This window comes from Parasteatoda tepidariorum, chromosome 3 (genome assembly GCF_043381705.1).
Source record: "Parasteatoda tepidariorum isolate YZ-2023 chromosome 3, CAS_Ptep_4.0, whole genome shotgun sequence".
Taxonomy (NCBI): Eukaryota; Metazoa; Arthropoda; class Arachnida; order Araneae; family Theridiidae; genus Parasteatoda; species Parasteatoda tepidariorum.
Genome location: NC_092206.1, coordinates 53,017,653 through 53,041,749, shown reverse-complemented (window position 1 = coordinate 53,041,749; position 24,097 = coordinate 53,017,653). Strand labels below are relative to the sequence as shown.

Sequence of the window (24,097 nt, the reverse complement as noted above, 5' to 3'; positions counted from 1 at the left end):
AGCCGATGGAAGAAAACATAGGAAATTTAATTTGATATTAACTCTTTGACTGAATTATTTTATTTTCATCTATCGACTTATGAAAAATACCGGTCACTTCAATAAATGATAAATAATTTTTCGCTTCATTCATCAGGGTCATTTATTTATTATTGTTATTATTACTAATAATAATGAAATAGAAAAGCAAGGTAAATGACGATAATTTTGCCCTAACTCCCAGCTAATTTGAAATATCCTCCTTTTTCAAGAAAGCAAGATCATTTCGATCGAAAATTACGTTATCAAATAAATTCTTTTTATTTTATAATTTTTTAAGATTTCTTAAAAAATTATAAACTATAATAACTATGTTAATTATTTAAAAATAATCATACAGAATTTTTAAATTAATTTTCTAAGTAGTATATAATAGTTTAAATTATTCATTTAAAAAATATTTTATGCGTTAACGGAACTCTAAAATTAAAACACATTTCTTAGCACATTTATCCCATGAACTCTTAGTTAGAAACTAAAATGCGTTCTAAATTTCTAACAATATATTTCGTCAACTTCCCTTATGTTTTTTTAAAATAGTTCCAAAAACTAAAAACGAAACTCAAAGTGAAAACTCAGAAATATTTCAGTTAATGTGTTACAGTTGTAATTGTTTAGCATAAAACAATCGGGCCCATTTCTCTTATTTTGCATTAAATTTCGTGAAAAGTAAGCACTTTATTGAAACTGCGTAGCATATATATAAAAAATTTTCTTCCTCGTTTACATTATTTTAAAAATATAGTCATTCACAATTGACTTCAACTTACTCATGTAATAGATTTATAGAATTTTATTGTTCAAAATTTTAGCTTTAATCTTATAAAAATTTACAAAACTGAGATATTAAAAGAATTTCTAGAACCTATATCTAAAAGTTGAACTGTGTGCAGAATGAGGGAAAGAAACATGAAAATTGCCACCAAAGGAAGAAGGTTTTGTAAAAAAAAGTCAAAAATAGCGTTAATGATTTCAATTTCTTAAACATAGAAAATACATTAGTAATTATAAATTATATATTTATAAATGTGACATTCAAAATACTTATTAGTCCTAAAGTATGAATAAATACTCCTGCGTAGTATTAAGTATATATATTTTTCCTCGGAAATGCAGATATTTATTTAAAATCATGTAAGAACATTTTTTTTAAACTGCAGGAAAAAAAAACTATTTATTTGAGTTTATGTAAAATATATTGCTTTGCTATTTTATTTCAATTTAATTTAATTTACTTAAAAGAACGATTTTCGATTCTGATTATTCCATATTTTTATATACAATTGAAAATATTCGTTAAATTATATTTGTAATAACGAAATCAATTTGTTCAAAATATAACTCACAACTAGAACGAAAAAATTTGTACAAAAAAATAGCAACAATGAAACTGACTAAAAAAGACGTAAGAAAACGGCGGACAAACAAAAAAATACCCAAACTTGGAATAGATGTTTGAAGGTAGGTGGGAAATGTAAGGAAACTTTTCTCCCCTTAACTTAAAAAGGTGAGACCTCTCGTAAACACTAAAACAATAAAACACGTCCCGCTGTACCTTGATCCTGTCTCTTAACTGAGGAGATTTTTTCCCCTATTCTTACGCTGAAAGTGTCACTTGCCCACCACAGGACCCCAAGATCAGATGTGACAACTGCTGTCACAGCCCCCCGGAAAAGGTTTTAAAAACCGAAACTGAAATAACCAGAGAGAGCATTCTCACCACGTGAATTCACCCTATCAGCTGCGGCAATCTCATACTATTAAGCTAGGCAGAAGTGGGTAGTCTTTGTCGATAGATCTCTATTTTAATATTTTGCCGAAAGAGCTTTTTTTCACGAATTTATGTATTACGAATTTATTTGACGACTTTTGATTTATATCACGAATTTATTTGTTTTATTATTGTTATTAGTTATTCATTGAAAAATGAGTCTCAGTCGTGCTGTTACGCTTTAAGATTTTATAGTGTAGCACATTTCTAATAGGTTGAACGCATTACATGTCATTTATTTGAATTCAAATTTATTTTAATGACTTAGTATTTACTAAAAAGATGTATTTTAAAAAAAAAAAATTGTGATATGGATTTGAATGATTGTTTTGAATTCTTAGAATTTTGTGCATTTGTAATGTACCTAAGTTAGTAGCGAGCGAAGCAAACCATATAAGATTGCGTAGCAATATTCGGGGGTTGGCGAGCGTTAGCGAGCATGGGGCGCAGCCCACTAGTTTTAAAATATTATTTTATTTTTAATATTACCAAAATCATTACCAAATTGCTTTGGTATAAATTTCCAAACTTTTTGGTGTTTGCATAGAGTCAAAAACACTGTAATAAAGTTTGGCATATTCTGGTAATTTTGGCCATATTTTGCTACTCAGTGTGATTTTAATTGCTTGTTTTTCTGACTTACGCAAAAAATAAATTAAAAAGTAAAACCTTAATAATTATGAAATTTCATTACATATTATCTTTGAACATTCGAAGAATAAAACGCAATTTTGAAACGAAATTGAAAGCATTAGTTTAATAACAAGCTATTTCATGCATCAAAAAATGAAATTATCTACACGCGACAAAGAATGTACGTTCATAAATGAGAAAACACAAACATACCAAAGCACTGTTTACATCTGTTAGAAAATAATGTCATCTCATTTCATTTCTAGAAATAATATTATTGCAAAACTCTGATTAAAACACACTAGGTAAAAACTTTTAAATTAATAAAATAAATAAAAACGCTGAAAGAGATAGGAATAAAATAATGTTTCATTTTTTTCTAGAATTTTGAATTTCATTACTTACAAGAAATGGAACATCAAGCTGTGAGTACTTTGACCTTTTTTAATATCTAGTAGTGAGTAGCTTTCGAAACTTGTGACTCGAAGTTTCTGAAGCGAAAAGCGTTTCTTATTTCTTCGAGGGTATTCCTCGTCATTCAGTAATTTTTATAGCTGAAGTTTTCATTAAAAAAAAGCAGTAAGATGTTTTATTTCAAAAAATAGTTTTCAAACTAACATTTATTTTGGTTTAACGGTTGACATTTGGCTGCTTTTTATTTTACACTTTCAAAATGCTATATCACATAACAGTTTTTTGCATTTATTGCAACATTTAAGATTTTTTTAAAAATAAAATAGATAAAAATGTCTTATTTATTTCGGTTTTATTTTATTTATTTCTTAAGTCAATTATATTTTTATAATTCGCTTAAATAACCGTTATTAGTCATAAATTTAACATTTGCAAAATATTAATTTATTTTACGTCATACGTCTTGAATGCCAAATTGCATCAGTCATAACGACTTTTGTTATTTTCGTAGAAGCTTGCTATATTTAAAATTAACAACACAACTTTAACGCTTTTTATTTGATACTGGTAAAAGGAAGTAAAATAAAACATAATTAAAATTTTTAATTGCATTTTAGTTCTGCCATCGGCTCGCACCAGCTACTGTACTGACGAAAACTATCCCAAGCCCTTTCCAGTCATGGGTTTGAATCTCTTTACAGTTGGGCTAACCGTGGGGAATTTCCAAACTTTTCTCTACCATGTAATGCAAATGCTGTTTAGTTCCTTAAAAAAGTCACCCACGATGGCTAGTTTTGACTCGTGTTATGCAGGAGCTTTATTTATTTATTTTTTTTTGGTTTGGTTCAAAACTACACCACTAGAGTTCAAAATTACACCACCAGTTAATCTATGATAGTCGTCCAAAACCGAAATCATTTTTTTAACTGCAGTCACTGACCTCGTTCTTCACTTCAGAAGATGCTGGAAGTATTGCTCCTTTAACGTTACCCAGTGAGCACTTGTGAATCCAAGTCACTGAGGCGAGCAACATTGCACATATCACACTGACACAGATACCCGTTCATAAGGTGGGCCACATTCACACATCACATAACAGAGAATTACACACAGAGAGGGAAACTTCCCTGCCCTGAGTGGGACTTGAACCCGCAGCCAATGGCTTCATAGTCAGGCACGATGACCGCTCGGCCTCCTGACCGGCAGTCAAAAAACAGGTCAGATGGACAGCGCCCATAATAAAATAAAATAACAATTTATAATTTAGAAAAGAACAAATATAACAATTTGGATCATCTTGGCAAGAATGGAAGTAGGATTCAGAATAAAAATAAATTACAACTTAATTTTTTGCTAATAAAATTTTTCTTAAAAAATAAATTGCAACGTGGTTTTTAAACACAACATGCTGTGAATGTTATTGCGTCGTGATTTTTTTCCCGAAATCTACTGAAATAATTTCTAAAATGTATTTCATAAAGTATCTTAAGCAACTGCCTTTTGTAGCGCTGTTTCCTACATAGATCAAAATATTTAAACCAGGTGCAATTTGAAAGTAATATTATTATTTTTATAGTGAATATAATATACTTCTTTCTCTATCAAAAATAATGCTTGATTTTTAATTTCTTAAATTCTTCATTGACACGTGAAATTAGTTTGCATTTTAGAAACAAGTCACTTATTGATTTCTCTCACATTCAATAAACTAGAATTCTAAACATCTACAGAATTTTCATTTTAAATCAATGAAATGCGGAATGTAAAAGGAATTCAAGCAAATGAAAATCCTTGAAAGAATTTAGTGCGGGTATATTCTGCTGGTATTGCGTCTTTATTAGCCACAATCATAATCAACCAGAGAGTTTGAAAATATTTGAATACGTTAGGAGGTGATTAACGTGCTATTCTAAAATGAAAAGTGATTTGTTTCCCAATAGATTTTTAAAACTTTAACAGTTTTATCAGAGAAAGTCATTTTGCTGAAATGTAACGAAATAAAGTTTTAAATGCGCATTCTAATCTTTTACTATGCGATTGCATTTAACATTTTCTTCGGAAGTTGCTACTATCAATTTTTACTATCTCATTGGACTAACAATATGATGGTAAAAGTCTTATAAACTTTACAATACCCGCTAAATAAACTGTTTATATAATGTTATATTATATAAGAATAATTATCAGTTTGATGCATATAAATATAAAAATCAAACAAAAAAAACTTTTTTTTAAGGAAGACACAATCTTTTAATAATTTACTCAGAAATTGTAGCTAAATTTAAAATTAATTAAATAAAATTATTAGTTTAAAACCAAACCTCATTTTGATTTGTTTTTATGTACAACTAATTTATGGAAATAATATTTTCTAAGTGTTAAAAAGTTGCAGATTATCATAAAGTCTCGAAAATTATTGAAATTAATTTTTATCTTAATCGTTACTTTTGTTAAAAAAAAGAACAGAATTATTTAAAACAGACTTTTTATTCGCTTTAAATACTTTTTGTTCTCTATACTTTACTTAGATTTTAAAGTTTTGATTTAGGGGATCAATCAGGGTTAATCTATAACAAAATCTATAATACTTTTTATGGTTCATTAAATCTCTTTTAAAATAGGAAAAGCTAAAAAGTAATATATTTTTTTGTTTTATTTTTCTGTTTATTAACAAAAAGCAAATATCCAAAGAATGAGACTATAAATTTAATTTCATAAAATGAAGCCGTGCTTCATTTTTATCCATTTAATTTCATGCACGATGAACAGGAAAGTGAATTTTATTAAAACAAATTTAACATTTTTCGGGTAATATTATTTTAGTCTTAGTTAAATGTATAACGTTCATTTACGTTCTTAAATTTATGAATTCCGAAGATACTCAGTGGAAGAAGCAGGTGAGTGACTTGGTAACAAATAGTCAACAAACTATCCTAGAAAATTACTTACTAGGAGTCGAATGCTGAAGGCGTAAACAGTTCGAATTTACTTTGGAGATAATAAAAAGCTTGAAGCAGCAGCTTTTATAAGAAATGGAGGAATGTAGAGATTTTTACGAATCAGTAATTATAAAATAAAAAGAGAAAAATAGCATTTAAATCACTTCAGCATATAGTTTTATTGCTTCTGGTTCGCAATACTTAGCTTTACAGACGCAATGTTAATGATTTCAATTTTTTTCAGTCTATGGTAGGTATCATGGTATCTATATAGTAAGTATCTATATTAGTGCACACGGCAAGAAAATATAAAGTATAAAAGAACAGCGATTTACATAATATCAGTATTTCCGAAAAATTTTTTCTTCTTCTGATTATTATTTTTGAATTGAAAATAACAAGGAACTCATCAGCAATCTTTAAGCAGTTGGTGCGCATTTAAAATATTAAGTGTTAAATCCGAAATGTAAAACGTATATGTTATATATTTGGCATAACTAATGACAGCGTTTTCATAAAATAGCAAGGACTCTGCGAAATCAGATTAAGTCTGCATATGAACAAATCACAGAAGTAGATGATTGCATTTTATTTTGTTTTCTTTATTTTGACCGAAGAGATTATATTGCTGCTGCAAGAGATACTTTGGTAGTGGCATCGGGCTGTCCTTGAGAGATTTTCGTGGTTTTCTCATTTTTATTTATTTTGTCTTCTCAAAGACAAATGTGATCTAGTTAAGCAGACTCACTCTTGTTTTCTAGATTTAAGAGTGAGTAGCTAAAAAGGAAAATGTCTGCACTTCCACTAATTGGATTGGCTGTGCAAGGCCGGAAATTTGTGAAATAGTGACTTAAAGTACGAAAAAAATAAGAGTCACGTTACTAATCATGATCGTGTAATTTACCACGACAGAAAAAATATCAAAAAGTTTCATAAATATTCTAATATATTAAAAAAGTGTCTTTTTGCATAAAACTGCTAGTTTTTAATGAAAAAATTACAAATAATTAAAGTTCGGAACATATGCTCCTGCACCATACAGCCTGTGTTAAGAAATCAGAGGTGGGCACAGTAGGTCTTGGCCCTCCATGAGCTGTAGCGCCACTGAGTTTAGCTCAGTTTTCAATTTCATAAAATTTTCAAATTAACTAATACATAAAAGTAGTGTGAAAGGCTCAAATTATCGCTATTTTAATCAAATTTGGGGCTTATTTTCGGGACAAATTAGCTACTCACTTCATTAGTTTCACATGAAAATTTCAATGAATTGAGCTAGTATTAGACACTATTCATTGACACATATTAGTGCTATCATCCATTATTATGTAAAGCATCTTAACATTGTTAATCAGTATCATCAATGAATGGGCTAGGTTTACTAATTCATCAGCTATTATTATCTCCTTTCTTTTTCATCATAAGTTTCTCGCTATAAATCTGGCGAATGAGACTAATGTGAGACACTATTCGTTGGTTCATATTAGACGTATCCATTGCCATCATGAGTATCTCATATTAAGAAAAGTTAGAAATGACAATTTATTTAATTGTTAGTTTACCATATTCAAGCAAAACAGTCAAATAATCATAATTAAGATGGTATTCAAACTGTTAACAGTGAGAAAAGCTGTTTATTACTTGCTTTCACCTAATGCGGTTAAATAACCAGTATTTTATTGCACCAACTAGATCCATGTAATGAAAAGCCACTTAGTTTTGTGCAGATGGGTACATATTATAGCCGAAAAGGCGAATCTGTCTGTCTCATGACCGACTGAACGGGAGTTTGAGTCTCAGCACTTACGGCACACTATTTTCCTTTATTTCCTTCAACACATGTAGAGTTTCCAGTGGCCTGCACTCTTCAATTTGTGACCCCAGGTTTTTTTTTAATACGATACTCTCATTCGCGCGTAGATGGCAACACCATGAAACTGCTTAACTATCTCCAATGTCCAGTAACATTTTTTTTAGATTTTTTGAAACCATGCTAGTTGTAAATGGATAAAAAATCGTAAAGGTAAAAAATTTTCTTTACCGTAAACTTTATGGTTAATTGAATGGACACACTACTTCCGGTTATTTTGCCAAAATTTTAGAATGAAAGATCTAAATGTATAAAGTGAAAAGCAGGAAATAAAAAAAAAATTATTATAAAAACAAGCCTAGAAATTAGTTTCTTTTTAATTTTCTATTAGTAAAACTATGTGGCGATGATACATCCACGAGTAGACTGGCAAGACCATGAATTTTTCCTCCAATGCCATCGTTATATTTTCACGCCTTTTAAGAAATAATACTTATTAGCATTTAAATAGAATTTTGTCCCCAAAAAATGATTTATATTTAAATTACTTTGTAACTGCTTTTGAACTCAAAATTACTTATAAGGTAAGGGCTCTTGGCTTATACTTTTAATGCAGTTTAGATCTCATACATTAAATAGTAAAACTTCTACTTTTGAAGTTACAATCTAGAAAGTATAATAGTTTTGTTCAATTTCTCTCTTAAATTATTACATAATAATTTGTTTTAATCTTTACCTTGTCGTTAACATTAAGAACACAGTTGCTATTACTTATGCTCAAAATGAATCCATGTTTGTTATTTGTTTAGGAACTGAAAGAATTTTAACACATTTGAAAAGAATTTCAATTCATAATTTGTATATTCTATTGAAAGACAATTCATTCCTTCTTCAAAGATTGCTTTTTTATTGTTGTTAACACAATACAGAAAGATTTTTTAGTTTCTGAGACAAGTTAAAATAAGAGGCATACTATTTTTTTTTTAAGATTAAAAGTGAAACTCCTTTTGCTATAGCTTTTCTTTTGTTTATAAATATTATTATTAATACTTACCATGTACAAACCTTTAAAATAAAACAAAATTTTGTTTTGAGATTTAGAGTTCTTTGCAAAATGAATTTCTGTTTGCATATTTTAAAGAAAAGTAAAAATATATTAGTTATCACGCCTCAAGTAAAAGAAATAAATATCTTTCGAAAATTGCTTTCCTAAAATGCTTGGTTACAAATGGCTAGCAACTCATCTCAAAAATGAATGTCAAAAATGCTTATTTCAAAAATAATTTAAATTTTCTAGCAAGTAAGTGCAAATTATAAATAAGTACTGCACTTTCCCAGAACTAAGTGAAGAGCCGGTTGAACTCAAAATGTATTTTTAATAAATATAAAATTTCGAATAAATGCATTTTGGCACTTTGCTTAAAAGTTCAATATATGCATTCATTATATTTACAATCGTGTATTTTAATTTCAGAAATACCGATTTAGAGGCATTTTCGAAATTTCAAAACTTTATAAATTAAAAAAAAAGCCATACACTTATTTCATTTTCCAATAAGTTTTTTTAAATATTACCTTTTTTTGTACTATTTTATTTTTATTTTTAATATTTATTATCTTTTTTAACGATTGTGATCAATTTCCTAAGTATTTAATCATTTTTAGGAGTTCAGAAACACCTAGTTTAAGTTTTAACAACAGTGCATGACTAGGGACAACAGCAGTGCATTTTTAGGAGTTCAGAAACACCTAGTTTAAGTTTTAACAACAGTACATGACTAGGGACAACAACAGTGCATTTTTAGGAGTTCAGAAACACCTATAGTTTAAGTTTTAACAACAGTACATGACTATAGGGACAACAACTGTGCATTTTTAGGAGTTCAGAAACACCTAGTTTAAGTTTTAACAACAGTAATTTCGTTTTATCCTTTTTTTCTTAAATTTTGAAGATTTTTTTTTCGTGAAAGTTGTATAAAGAAACTATATACGTGCTTATACTGCCAACTCCAGATTTTTATATTAAGTAAATATGCCATACTTTTCAAAATTGCTCCTAAACTTAGTAACTATTTATATTTACATTATATTATGCGATGTAAATTTTTTCGTTTAGTCGTACTTCTTTTATTTATAATTTCTTCAAATCCATACAACTGATTATTTAAATGCTTTAATTTTATGTTTATAAGTGCACGAGTTTTAACATTTGAAGAAAGAAGCTTACTATTTCTTAACTCGAAACATGATTATAACTATTTAATTATAATATTTTAAGTGCTTATTTTAAATAATAACTTTTTTAATCAATTTCACAGAAATTCAATTCATTATCGGGTCGAACGACAGTAGTGGTTTTGTGTTTTCTATTTCATTATATAGTTAATTGTATAGTTCATTAGCTTAATGTATAGTTAATATTTATTAAACTGATTGCAAGATCATTACTGTATATAATGATTATTAAATAATTCTTCCTAATTCATGTTTAGTTGTTTTTTATTCTAAATCACTTCAAAATCAAAGGTTTATGCAAAACTTTTATAGTTTAATCTGTTTTATTACTTTTTACCGTAGCTATCACTACAAATATTTAATTCCAATTTACTATTAATTGTTTGGAAGTGCCTTTAGATAGATGACGGATGATATAGGTCGTTTGGTCACCACAGGTGGTCAGCCGACCAGCGAAGTGGGTTTGCAGCTAATGCGTAAAGCATCATCCTCAGCAATTCGGAGACTCGAAAAACCCAGGCCCTTTAGACACGGAAACACGCAGCTGTCACCCAGAAGACGCGTGTGCTGTCCCACGCACCTAGTGCCCAATTCTACAACCCTACAGACCCACTAATCTCGTCTGTCTGAGCTTTCTAAAAGGGAAAAGGTTAGGACACGGAAAAATTGCAATAACAAATGAAAATCAATCACTGTTAAAATGAAAAATGGAGGTTACAAATTAAAATTAAGGGGGGGGGATAGCATCACTTGGAAAATCGTTGAAGCAGTTTAGAATAAAAACAGTAAGTTACAAAATTAAAAAGATTGAAAATATTGGCTTTGGAATTGTGAGTACCGGTCGAGGAGAAGGGATCCTCTTAGGAATACTCAGTATTGTTAAGTAAGTTACAAAATATAGTGGGATAAACAAAAGTTAGGGTTCGACAATAGTTATACAATGACTATTGCACTATGGATTACAATAGATTACGAACTCGGAATACAATAGATTATAAAATTGCAGTAGGGGCGATCCTCTTTTGTAAGACAGTGTTATTTCAAAAGTTACAAAAGTAATATCGAAATTACCAAGTTTGGTAACATAATAAATTAATCAGTATATTGAGGTTAAGAAATCAATGATTACAAGTGTGTTTTTATCATTTAAACAACGTAAATTTACAACTGAGCAATATTGTAATGATATCTACAGTAAGTTAATTCAACAATTGATGGATGGCTGACCGTATATTAATTATGAAAAATAATGGATAATTATGGATAGATTGGAAGATTGATTATGAGATCGACGGCACTCAGATTGGGTAGAGAATCAGTTGTGATTAGACTAGTGGGCTAAGGCTGTGTATTTTGAATGATTTGATCAAGAAGAAAAAAAGAATTTTGCTAAGAAACGTGATCTCCGGAAAAAAAAACTGAGTCTTTTTTATGGCCTTCCCGTGTTACCGACGCCCGGATCCACAGAACTGGTCCTGAAACCTCCAGAGTGGCATTGTATCTTGTACAATGTTTCACCCAACTCATACTTGGAGATTTGGCGTCCCCGGCACGTTTAGTGTACCAGTATATTATACTGGCACTAAAAATATTTAAAAGAATGACGGGTGTTCTAGTAATCGCAGTACAGGAAACGAAATTAAAGGAAGGTACTGCCCTAAAGGTTTTAATATTTACAGAGTTGATCGTAAGTCCAAGGAGGGAGGAAGCTTAGCCTTCTTCATCAGGGAATCAGTCCAAAATCAAAAGCCACCTATGAAAAAAGAAGAGTATCCCACCCCCCTCTCATCATTGGTATGCGGCCAAGGAAGCGGGCTCTTCACTTGTTCATATAGGTGATAGAGCGTCTCAAACAGCTATTTCCAGATTGGCAAGTAGACATACGAATAGTCTCTCGTACTTTGAAGGAAGAAAGACTTATGCAGTCTGCTCCAAATGTGAAGCCCAGCAGGCCTCAGCCGAACATATCCTTGACTGCTTGGGCCTTTCCAAGTAGGACTTATACGCTACTCCACTTCTTGCCATCGACTTTTTGAGGATCAACAACCTATTGGATCTTGTCTGACTTCGTCAAACAATTGGAGGATAAGGAACAACAACAACAAAAGAATGACGGTTGAGATTTTTGGTAGCCTATCCCCACATTGGTGACCTAGATGTGATCTGAACACGCCTATCTCAATAGAAACGCCCTCTTCGATACAAACACACCTACTTTATTAGATGGAGCACAATGAACAGGTAACTTGCTATTTGTGTCTGCGACATTGTCCTTCTCAAGCTGTTGCTAATCAGTCTCGATCACACACAATGGGGGTTTGTACACACTCGACTGCTAATTGCAATTGACATTGCAAGTAACCTAGCACCACAGCTTTCTTTGTCGTAGTATCTCTTTGCGTTAGCAAAAACATTAATTATAGCCCTTTAGCATATTTTTTTTTCATTAAGTAGTAATAGTTATTGCGCAATACTAAAATCTTTGAGTGTCAACATTCTCATGTGAATGTCAGATTTCTCACATTCACTTTAATATATGCCTGAAAAATCATTAATGAGCTCAAAATATTTATAATCAATAAGTCCTGCAAAATTATTTACATCACTCCGGCAACTACATAATTTTTTGTTTGAATATTACACAAATTTGCTGTTGTAAATTAGTGTTTTGTAAGAATTTAATTTAATTGAAATAATATAATTTTCAGAGCGTAACTATTCTGCATCTGCAAAAAATAGTGCTTTGCGTTTATTTATTTTCTTTTAAAATAAAACAAAAAATTTAATGCTGGCATACATTTTAACAACCAGATGTTTCAACAATTTTGAAACATTGTATAGCTTTGCCAATTATATAAAAAAAAGAGCACAGACAGATATCTTTTAAATTTTTCTCATATCTGGTATGTTTGCTTATGAATAAAAGCTTGTGGAATAATATATAATACAAAAGAAGCAATTGAAAAATTTTTGTTCTCGATGTAATACTTGACTGGAAAAAAAAATGTTTTACATACATTCGTTTCGAAAAAGTTTTGTTCAAAAAAAAATTAGGTGAAGAAATGACTAAACAAGCAAAACAGAAGAATGGAATAAGATACAAAGTTAAAACTAAAATAAATCTTTAACATACTTGATTAAATATTTAAATAAAATATCTGTTACAACTTAACTAGAAATTTAATTAAATTCTTTTTTTTTTATCAAAGTAAAAAGTTAAATTTTCATTTAAAAAATATTTGCTAAACTTACAGGAGGATATTTATATAAAAAAAATTTTTTAAAGCTCTTCCTTTGAACAAAAAAAGAAATTTTCGTTTGAAATAATTTTATAATCTTTGTTTTCCGATGTAAGGATTTGTGTACTTTCAGAAATACTTTGCGAGAATGTTAAATATTATGAATTGAAAATTCTAAATCCATACAATGTAATTCTGACATATTTAACGTTGAAATTTTAAGGATACAATGAACTTATAACTTAATTTAAGTAGTTATTATTTAATTCTTGTGGTTAATTAAAATAAAAGTATTATTCCAATGAAAATCGAAACTATTTCTTAACAGCATTTTTTTTAAAGTTTAAAACATTACAAACATATAAAAGACACTTCTTTTTAATACTTGATTATTTATAACGTATTTCAGCAAATTATTAATGCTTTAAGTGATAAAATTCTTTCGTCGCTGTTTTGATCCTATGCGTTTAAATTGAGTGCCTATCTTTTCGCTTGTTGCTCTTTTCCTTTCGAGCAATGACGTAATGCCATTTATAAAAATAAAGATGACAGACCTTAGTTAAGCAATTCAGCACGGAATTTATTACTAAATATCACATAAAAATACGATAAAAATACATAAAGTAACCGTGGATCAAGTTTTTGCCTAAAAAGCTTGTGAATTCCTACTGATAAAAGAAAATTATAGTCAAAACTACGAGAATACGGTAAAATTTACCGTGTTTCTAGCTCTATGGGAGAAACCAAAAAGTTTGGAAATTTTTTCCATGGTGCTTTGGTAATGATTTTGCTGAAACTAGCAAGAAAATATGGTTTTTATAACATAAGATAAATTTTGGTAAGTGTGGTAAAATTTGGTAATTATATTGTAATACCTTAAAACATGACTTAAAACCATTTATTTTATTCTATTCATTTTTCAGGTTCATATTTTTTTACTAAATGTGTGATAATAATTTTTTTTCTTACTAAAAATGCTTATAACAAACGGTAACTAGAAATGTCTATAAATGCTGTAGTTTTACAAATTTTTTTGACACTGTGCGTGATAACATGAAAGATCATGAAAAAGTCAACCATAATGCATATATTATAAAGTATCGATCAGTGTTCAGAAATTCTCACTGTAATATAGGGTAACGAATCGTATTTTTATTTCATAGTAACGGAATTCTCGATTCAAGATTGCAAAACCACAATACTAAACTTTCAATTTTATTCGTCCTACCGAGAGGAGTGAATTTTTCCATACCTTTTGCAGGTAGTGAAAAGTAGAGGATATATGTCTGCAGTTTTCCAGCCACAGAGACAGCGGACAGAATTTATTGCTGAATTTGGAAACTTTGACACTTTTCAATAATTCAAATTTGACAATAACGTGTTCAAATTTGACAATTTGAACAATTTTCTATTAAAATATTCAAAAGTATTCCATACTTCAAGTTTGAATCACATTGCGTTTTTCTTATTTTCGCAATTCATATTTTTTTGTGTGATTGGGATACTTACTAATTATTTTCTTTTGAATGTGGCTCAAAGTTTTACACAAGTTCGATTAAAAAAATGCAAGCGTAAGGAATCTTGGACATGTCTAAACCAGACAAAGACCATTCACTTTAAGAATATATCAGTGTGGGGAATACCGGGCACTGGCTCTTTGAAAAACAATTTTAGTGAATACGACGCATTCCTATCTTATCCATATTCCTCTCCTATTATTATTCTATCTGCACTTAAAAAATAAATGTGAAATCTGCTTTTATAGGAAGAAAGCTTGGAATTGAAGGACTAGTGTCATACGTGTATTGTTTTTTTTTTATCTTACATCTCTGATGTCTTTTCCATTACAGTTCATTTTCTGAGGAATGACAAGTTATAAAGAATGCAGTAAAAATATGCCTCCCTACCTCAAATAGACAGTTCTTACGTATCAGTATCTTCTAAGTATTAGATGAAGAACAAGAATTTTGGGCCGTCGTAGCTCAGTGTTTAAAGAATCGGACACAGAATCCTTAAATGTGCTGAAACCCACCAAATACATGCGATATACGTGCTAGCAAAATCTGTGTAATCGAAAGTTCTGTTGTCGGTTGCTGACCATGGGTACAGGAATCTGGAGAATTTTCTTCCCCTTTAGATCTGTGTCTAAATTGAAGAAGTGACCTTACAACGGAGTAGTGCTGCCATCTATCTGTGGTGTTCTGAGCTAAGACGTACTTTGACTCTCACAATGCTTTCTTGTTAAACGAAAGGACAACGATAGTCAAACGAAAACATCTGGCCATTTTGCTTTGTCCAAGTGTCATTAGAAACAACAACGAGAATAGTTTCTTCGATATTTGTTGGAATAAGTTCTTCCTTGAGAAGTGCTACATCTACATATTTTATCTTGCGTAGTTTGCTTATGTTCTGAACTTTATTAGAGCTTCCCAAATTTAATAAAACATTCTTATGAGCAAGGCGATTTCATAGCATGAACAATCAGATATTTATTATTTTCATATTTTTCCTTTATTAACGTGAATAAAATTCTATTTATAAATTCAAACTTATTACGAAGGTATTTCAGTCGCATACATTTTAATAAACTGTTTTTATACCTAAACGTGTATTTTAATCGTTACCTGCAAAGACGAAATAGTGGGATCTTATTTTAGCCAAAATGAGTTCAGCGAAGTCAGAAATGTGAAGATTGTTACTTGTTTCAACTTTAAGGTAAGAAATTAAATTAATTTTTAACGTACAAAGAAATGTTCAAGCCTTAAAGATACAACGCTTTTATGAAATTTATTAGCAGACGATTATTCATAGCGTTATTAATTCCAATTTAAACTGCGAAAATGTATATTCTCTAATAAGCCATTGACAAGAAGCTATTATATTATATAGGAATAAGTGTTAAATATAATAAAATATATAATCCGTAATGAACTCATAAAGATAAATTTTAAATCAAAAAAGATTGATAGTTGCTCAGAGCATAGTTCAAAACTACTTTTTTTTAACTACGTTATGAATGCTATCGCGTTAGAAACTGGCATGGCTAGCTCATAATGAGGAAATGTGTAAATATATATCTTAACGTTAATAGATAATTTAACGTTTTTACAGGTAATATGCGTGATTGGGCTCATTGCGAAAGATTAATAGCTATATTGAGGGTCAGTAAACTGAGTATAAATATTTAAATAACGTAACGTTAAGTATAAGTAACGTTAATATATTGTTAATTATATTTCAGTTAAAAGTTAAGCGGATTAATAATGAATCATAAAAATATTTAAATATTTATTATTTCATTTATTTTTGTATATAGTACTAACTGCCTTCAGCATGATATTATTTTGTACTTATTAATGAGTTGTTCTAATTTAAATTACAATAAAATTTAAAATGAAAACAGATTTTTTTTCATTTTGAATAATAAGCCAGAAACTAATTCAGTAATTTGTCTGATAATATTAAAATATTAATAAAAAATACATTTATGGAACATTATGGATTTTGCTGAATAAAAATTCTCATGTTTTATCCATTTTAATTTATCATCATTATTTTAGTTAATTAAAAATAAATATTTTTAGTAATGAATATGAACTTCTTTAAAAAGAAAAGCAAGAATATAAGTTCAATAGTGAAACGTTTCTTTTTAAATTATGAGAGCAACCAAGTGAAGAAAATATGTTGCTCAATAAATTTAAATAAATACTTAAAATATTGCAAAAAAGCTCCTTGAAGAAGTTATGGTAGAGAGTTTGCTAACTTTTTATTCCCCAAAGATTTGAAAGATGGAACTTAAAAGGTGAATAAAAGAAGCAATCAGAAGAACATTTCAGGTTGAATTTGCTACATTATACCTCATAAATAAACAATCTCCTGAGATAAGTTTTTTTCACATGATGCTTTTTTCACACGANTTTTTTTATTATGCTTAAAAATGTAGCAGAACGTCTAATACTTATTTTTCAGTGAATAACAATATATATATATATATATATGGATTACTGATTTAATTTATTCATACGAACAATTTACTGTCTTAAATAATAATAATAAATTTAAAATGGTTTTTAATAATTTAATTGTTTAATTATAGAGAAGACGACTAAGAAATATTGCATTTAGAAAATTTGAAATTTTTGCTAGCTACAGCAGTATTTTCTTACTGCTTTTCTTCTCAGCTATTGCTCTTTTTAGCGATTATCTAATGCACTTTTTATATCTCATGTCTATTGCACTTTTTTATTTGTCTAACGCAATAATCCCATTAAAACTAATTTTGTAGATATCTACATAACATTTTATTATTAATTCAAGCATCCCTTGCAAAAAACAAAGCTTCGTCTGCTTAAACTAAGTGGTTTAAACTCGCCTTTATTATATAATCTCAACAAATATTCACCTCAACGTTAAGTTATGGTACTTTTTCCAGTCTAATGAATGTGACATTTATGTACGCACAAATCATGGCACTCTTAGTTACAACGACACGTGGATTGCTTGTTCCAAGTTAAAGAAAAGAATTATTGATTGTTCCCTGTATGAAACTAATTGTATGTAGTAAAGATTGGGGATTCCAAGTTTTTAATAGTTTCAGAACTCTTATAGAGCTAATTAAGATTTTATTAAGTTAGAAAAAGGAACAAAATTAGTTTATTTTAGATAACTTAAAAGGGTTCTCTATGATAATACTGAGAAAATAATGTTAGAAGATCATAATTCTGTTATCTTCTACGGAGTAGTATACAATACGTCAATACATATAGTACGTCAATAAATATATTAATCAATAAATTTGGAACAGATTATGAGGCGCTAACAACATTGGTATTTTGAATTATAGCGAGAGGGGGCGTGGTGCGTTCAAAGTAAAAGAAAAATTATTGTAAATTGTTTATGGCTTGCACAGCATAAAGCCAATCTGCAAAGTTAATGATCTATTCCAAGTTTCTAATTCTTGATGAATTTTTTTCGCCAATTGTAATATATTAAATTATGAATTTATATCTAATATAATTCTTTTTCTTATTATTATACTCCAATTTTCGAAATGTAAAGTGTACAGAGAGGAGTATGCAACAGTAATATTTAACAAAATGACAAGTATTACGTTATTTGAATAAATTCATAATCATTGGTGGAACTAATGTAATCATTGTGCAATTACAGAGACACCAAGCATGCATGTTCAAAGTAAAAAATTTTTTTCTCCAAATGATTGCGGGTTATCATATATAAAACTGGTCTTAAATAATAATGAGCCATTCCAAATTTCTAATAAATTTAGAGCTCATATCCTAATATATATTAATTATTATCATTATGATATTATTAATTATAATAAATTTTTAATATAACCATGGCTGTTTTTTTTCTAATTATTATTCCTATTTTTGTAATTATTATTTATTTATTAATTGAAATATTTTTTAAATTTAAGAATTTTAAATTATATATTTACGAAAGTGGAGAATTAAGTAAAGAAAGATATATAATAAAATGGAAAGATATACACTAATAAGATGTATATTATAAAGATATTACGTATAAGTGCCATTTACATAATAGTTAACAATGAATGATTAAGAAAATATTAATTTCTCTCGATACTATTATGTTCTATGTATCCTGTGTAGAAAAATCTTTTAAAAAGTTTTAATGAAACATACATATTTGCTCCTGTTTCATAAGTCTAAAGTATTTGTTCAGTTTCTGCACATCTGCGAAAATATCCAAGCGCATTCAAGTTGCTCCTTACGTGAAAGGAATATTGAATCTTTTTAGAAAATTTCAAAGGCTTATTTTTCTTTGAGGAACACGGACTTAAATTGTAACCATTCAAATATTCTTGCTCGAGAGAGTTCGCCAAGAAAGTGGCGGTAATCTTGTGAGAAAACTTTTTGAGCTACTTGTTCTCTCTTCAAAATATTTTAAATGAATTTTAAGATAAACCCATGTTACATTTTAATTTATCATGTGTTATTTGCATACATAAATCAAACAAATAATTCACGCTACGATATCATATTTTACGAGAGAAATTTATCTTAAAAAGGACTCTTTATAATGCGACTCAGTGTGAAAATAATGTAATTGTAAAAGAGTTTAAAATGAAAGAAGAAAAGCAGAAAACAAAGCAAACAAAGAAAGTAAAAAAAAAACGTTAAAAATATATTTACTCATCTAACAGCTAGCAAACATATCTAAGGCGAAGAAATATAACTGAAATAAAATAGAAAATTTACGTTCTTTAAGCTGTATTGTATGGCAAAAATGGCAAATTAAAATTATCAGAGAAAAAAAAATACTTTGAAAATACCTACCTACTTTATATATATATATATATATATATATGATTAATATGTTATACACGTTTACTAGTTTAATTTCGAATAAAATGGCACATTCCTTTTTTCTGGAATGCAGCATGATTTTTCAGCTTTGCAGCAACAGTTACCGGGTCTGTGCTACACAAAATACGCCATCTATCTCTCAATATATGAACTATTCTTCATTTAGTGGATTCCCTTGGTCCGTATAACGTCATTATGACGTACATACATAGTTCTATCGACATTTGCTCTCCAGACCGGACACTATGTTGTTCTAAGAAGGTTAATATTAATTATAATTACCTTTTATCATTCGCTGCAAATAATACTAAAGTTGTATTCAAGTTAACCACAAAATAAAGAAACAATACATTTAGCTCTAAACTCTCCATTTTTTCATTTACTATTGTTGTTCCTCATCAAAAAACTGTTAGTTTTGTTAATAGTTAAAGTTAAACTGTGTTTTTTCATTTACAATATGTAGTTTTAACAAAAAAGTTTATTTTTTATCTGGGTCTCACCAGACATGAAGATTAATAATCAGATAAAATTTAATGTTGCGTAAACTTTTTTTTGAATAATTTTTTATTNATATATATATATACACACACACATAATTTTCTTTTCCTTTAAAGCGTTTTTAAATTAATTTTAAAATAATATCTGGCAGTGGATTCTGATTTAATTTAATGAGGCATTTTAATGCATAACTGATTTACTTTACATTCAAAGAAAATGAGATTGAGGGACCAGTTGTCTTGTTTTAGTATTATATTCATTAATGGCAGTAGCATATTCATTAATACTAGCATTGTATTCCACAATACCAGTATTATATTCATGGATAACAATTCGGTAATATTTATGATGATATTTCTGGATTTTCGAGACACAAATTTCACTGTACATTAATCTTTTTGCATTGAGTTCAATAGTTTGTGTGAACACTAATAAAATTTCCTTTACATATTTTGACATGCTCTGATCTTTTCACAAATTCTTCCGAAACTTGCAATTAAATGCTGCTTGACATCGCTATTTTAACAAAAGATGCACCAAGGCAGAACAGGAATTTTTGTGTAATTTCTAGCGACAGTTACAAAGTTTGTTTTCGCACTCTTTATCTGAAATTAGCTATTTCTCAAAACCAAGCAAGTAATGAGGAATTCCTCTGAATACTTTGCGTTCATAAAGAAAATCTATTGCACCGTAAAATGATGGTGGATGTGGGATAATTTTATTAGCGAAAATATATTTAGATAAATATCAAAGTCATCCCTAATTTTTATATCATAAGCTTTATTTAAAGGTGCAGTATTGAAAGTTATATTTTACCCATTTATTTTTCCAAACCTTTGATAGTTACAGCTTGCTATAAAGAATTTCTATGAGTGCAGTTTGCTCTAATAAAGAAAGTTTATTGCACCAAAAATGATAGTAGACTCTGTGTTGGTAATTTATGCGTTGAAAATAGGTTTAGGTTAATATGGAAGAGAGCTTTTCCTAATATTATAGTATCCACTCTGGCTTAAAAAGTAGAATAAATAGTCAGCTTAGTTACGAGTTATTTGCCGAGGTTCCGAAAAAATAGCGAAAATTGCCCTTCAAAAAATTTCTCGATCAAGCTACGGCAAAAAGTACTGGCATTCAGAGTACTTTTTATCTTAAAATCCATAGTTACTGGAGCTTGTTATGGAAAAAAAAGTCCGATATACGATATTAATTACCGTAAAATCACTGAATCACTTTCATTAAATAAATGTTACGGTAAAAAGTACGGTACAATATTTTGCTGAAAAAGTGTATTTTATGAACGATACATCCAAAGTGTTGGTACTTTTTAACATAATTTGATCAGGAATTTCTTTACAGAGTTCTTTTAAAAGAAAGTGATCAAAAAATCCAAGTTAAATATTTTTTTATTGCTATATAGGAAAAGGTTTATTAGTCTTTACCCTTCATTTCCTGTCGTTACCAATTTGGAGCACAGATTTTATTACATCTGCATTTGATAAAAAATAAAAAAAAAGCTTTATTTTATGATGTTGCATATTTGAATCAAGCCTCCTTGAAAGTAATGTTGAAAGCCTGACTCCGAAAAAGGAACTGTCGTACATGCTCCTTCAAAAAATGTGGCATCACACTGAATCAAATATGACGTGCCCAGATGCGCAAAATTCCTACCTCTAAAGGCTATACATTTCAAGTTTGATAAAGGTGGGTTGAACTATTGCCTCACGAAGATTAAGAACTGTTCTAATAGTTTTTATGCACAGTGAATTCATAATTTTCCTTATTTAATAATGAAGAAATTTGTGAGCGCTTCTATAGAAAATCATTCCAAATGAAAGGTATAAGAAATGATATTACTTCTTTGAGAAAATGAAACAGCAGTTATTAAGCATGAATTGTGAATTGAAGATGGACGTGTTGCTGCATGGTAATGCTCATCTTTACAGTGTTCGGTGAAAACGATGTTTTTTAAGTCAGTTCAAATGCCACAAGTTTAATCAACCTGTTACATCTCCCGAACTTTGTTCTTTCTGTTTATCATTTTGCTCACGTTTATCATTTTGTACGTGCTAAATGCACGCACTGTAATTGCTGCTTTATAGCTTTGGTTAAAATTATATTTTTGTTTTAAACTACCTCTGAATTTTACGTATACAGGAATATTATTTTAATCGAAATTTTGAAGCCATTATATACATAAATTACATTTATATTTAACAAACATTCTTGAAAGTTTTATTTTCTTGCTTAGTTTTTTCAGAGTTACAAAATTAACTCAACTATTTTCATTGTTAGAATTTTATTGTGTTAAAATTAGTCCTAAGACGCATTTAAGTTATTTTACAGTTTTTGTATGAAATGATTCTTGGAAAAATATACTTTTCTTCAAATTTTAAACTGACTAAAAACAGCTAATGTGGATTTTTTTAAGAAAATGAACTTTTTTTGGAAGCAAGCATGAGAAAGTTTGATTTTTCAAATAAAATGTGGAAACATTAAATACTCTCGCATTTGCTTAAATTTTGTTGCTTAAAACTTAATCATAAGCAAAAACTTGATATGAAAGTAGTTTTATTTTCTAGTTTTTCTTGGAATGAGAATAGTAATAACTTTAAAATAATAATAAAATAATATTTGCGTATAAAGAAATATAGTATATATTTCTAAATGCTCAGCATTATATTATTAAAAAATGCTAAACTGTAGACCAAACCCTAATTTTTACTTTAATTATCCTAAATATTGCTTCGTAATTGTCTTAAAATATACAACGCATATAAAATTTTAAGAGCAACAATGGATTTAAAAATTTTATACTATGAAAAAGCACTAATTTCTTTTTTTTTTTTGAATAATAATTTTTTTCTAGCTATTAGAAAGTCTCATATTCTAGTTGTAATTAATTAAAATTTGAATATGTTCAGAATCGTTAAATATAAGCATCATAATAAAATTTGACAATTTCAAAAATATAGTTATGCACCTTTATTGCTTTACATCTTATCTAAATATTCCTCGTGGAGTTCACGCACCATCGACAATTGTAAAATAAATCCATTTGGAAGCATCGAAAATTTTGAATATCTTCTAAATCACACATTGAGAATAAATGTAGTTTACCAAAATATGTAAAAATCATATTAATATCAAATGCCTTGCCTTAAAAAGTCATCACGCTTAAATGGTTAAAGGAACTGAGCTAGCTAAGCTGAGCTGTTCGTTAATTTGATCCTCAAAAGTGTCTTGATACCCAACCAGCGATAGGTACGATACCAAACAGCGAATCGATAGGTACTGACTTGTGTGGGAAGACAAGGTATCTTGTGAGCAATGATGACAATATTACCTCAATCATGCTGTTAGTTACAAAATTGTGGAGTCAAAACCTTCATTACTTTCCTAACTTACAAACTGCTGTTGAGGGAAGACTTTACTGAATAACTTTCGTTTCAAGAGTAAATTTATTAAATAACATTCTCATACTTTGGTTACATTGGTGTACTGAGTTATTCCGATATAATTAAACGATGTGTACAGCAATCAACTGATCGTAAAGACACGGTTCCAAGTGGAATACCGAAGTTAAGCATCACTGGATGCAGTCTATAAAAGGGTGGGTGACCACTTTCATCAGCCTGTTTAGGGACCGAGGGTGCGTGGCATCTGTCCTCGTTAAACTGTTCTACCGTAAAGTGCTCGACTTCGCGTGAAGGTCGTCGGGCTATCAAGGCAGGAGAACCCTACCCTCTGCAGAGGGTCCAAATTGTGATGGCATTTCTTCGGATCATCCTCAGGGATGCATCCAAGACCCTTGCCAATAGCCCATTGTGCAGCTCTAGTGCGACGACGTAAATAAAGCACAGTACAGAACAATAAACGATATTTCCAAGAATTTTTTGTATTATTTGAGCTATTCGCAATCAAACAGAAGTTATTGCATACTTTATTACTACAGATTTGCGTACATAAGTAAACCTAATAGTATGTATAATCAAGAACTATTAGTATGTGTGTTTATCGTTGTTCCCTTGTAAATCAATCAAATTAAAAAAACATTATTTCTTTGAAATCTAATTGTGCTTCAGTATTTTTCTAATTAAAGGGATTTTATAATACGGTTTTATTATTCACAAAGTCGTGCAAATTGCAGGGAAAAAGTGTGTATATAATTGTTT

At 29.2% G+C, this 24,097-nt stretch overlaps 1 protein-coding gene across 2 annotated transcripts in view; it reads left to right on the top strand.

Annotated features, from left to right (window-relative positions):
* Window positions 1–24,097, top strand: part of LOC107452795 (mesotocin receptor-like) — a 93,811-nt gene that overhangs the window by 30,109 nt on the left and 39,605 nt on the right. The window contains exon 2 of one of the 2 annotated variants that reach the window (XM_043046986.2): window positions 2,827–2,868. The exons of the other annotated variant lie outside the window; for it this stretch is intronic. The gene's annotated coding sequence lies outside the window, so the exon portion shown is untranslated. The remainder of the gene's footprint in view (window positions 1–2,826; window positions 2,869–24,097) is intronic. 2 annotated transcript variants of the gene reach the window in all.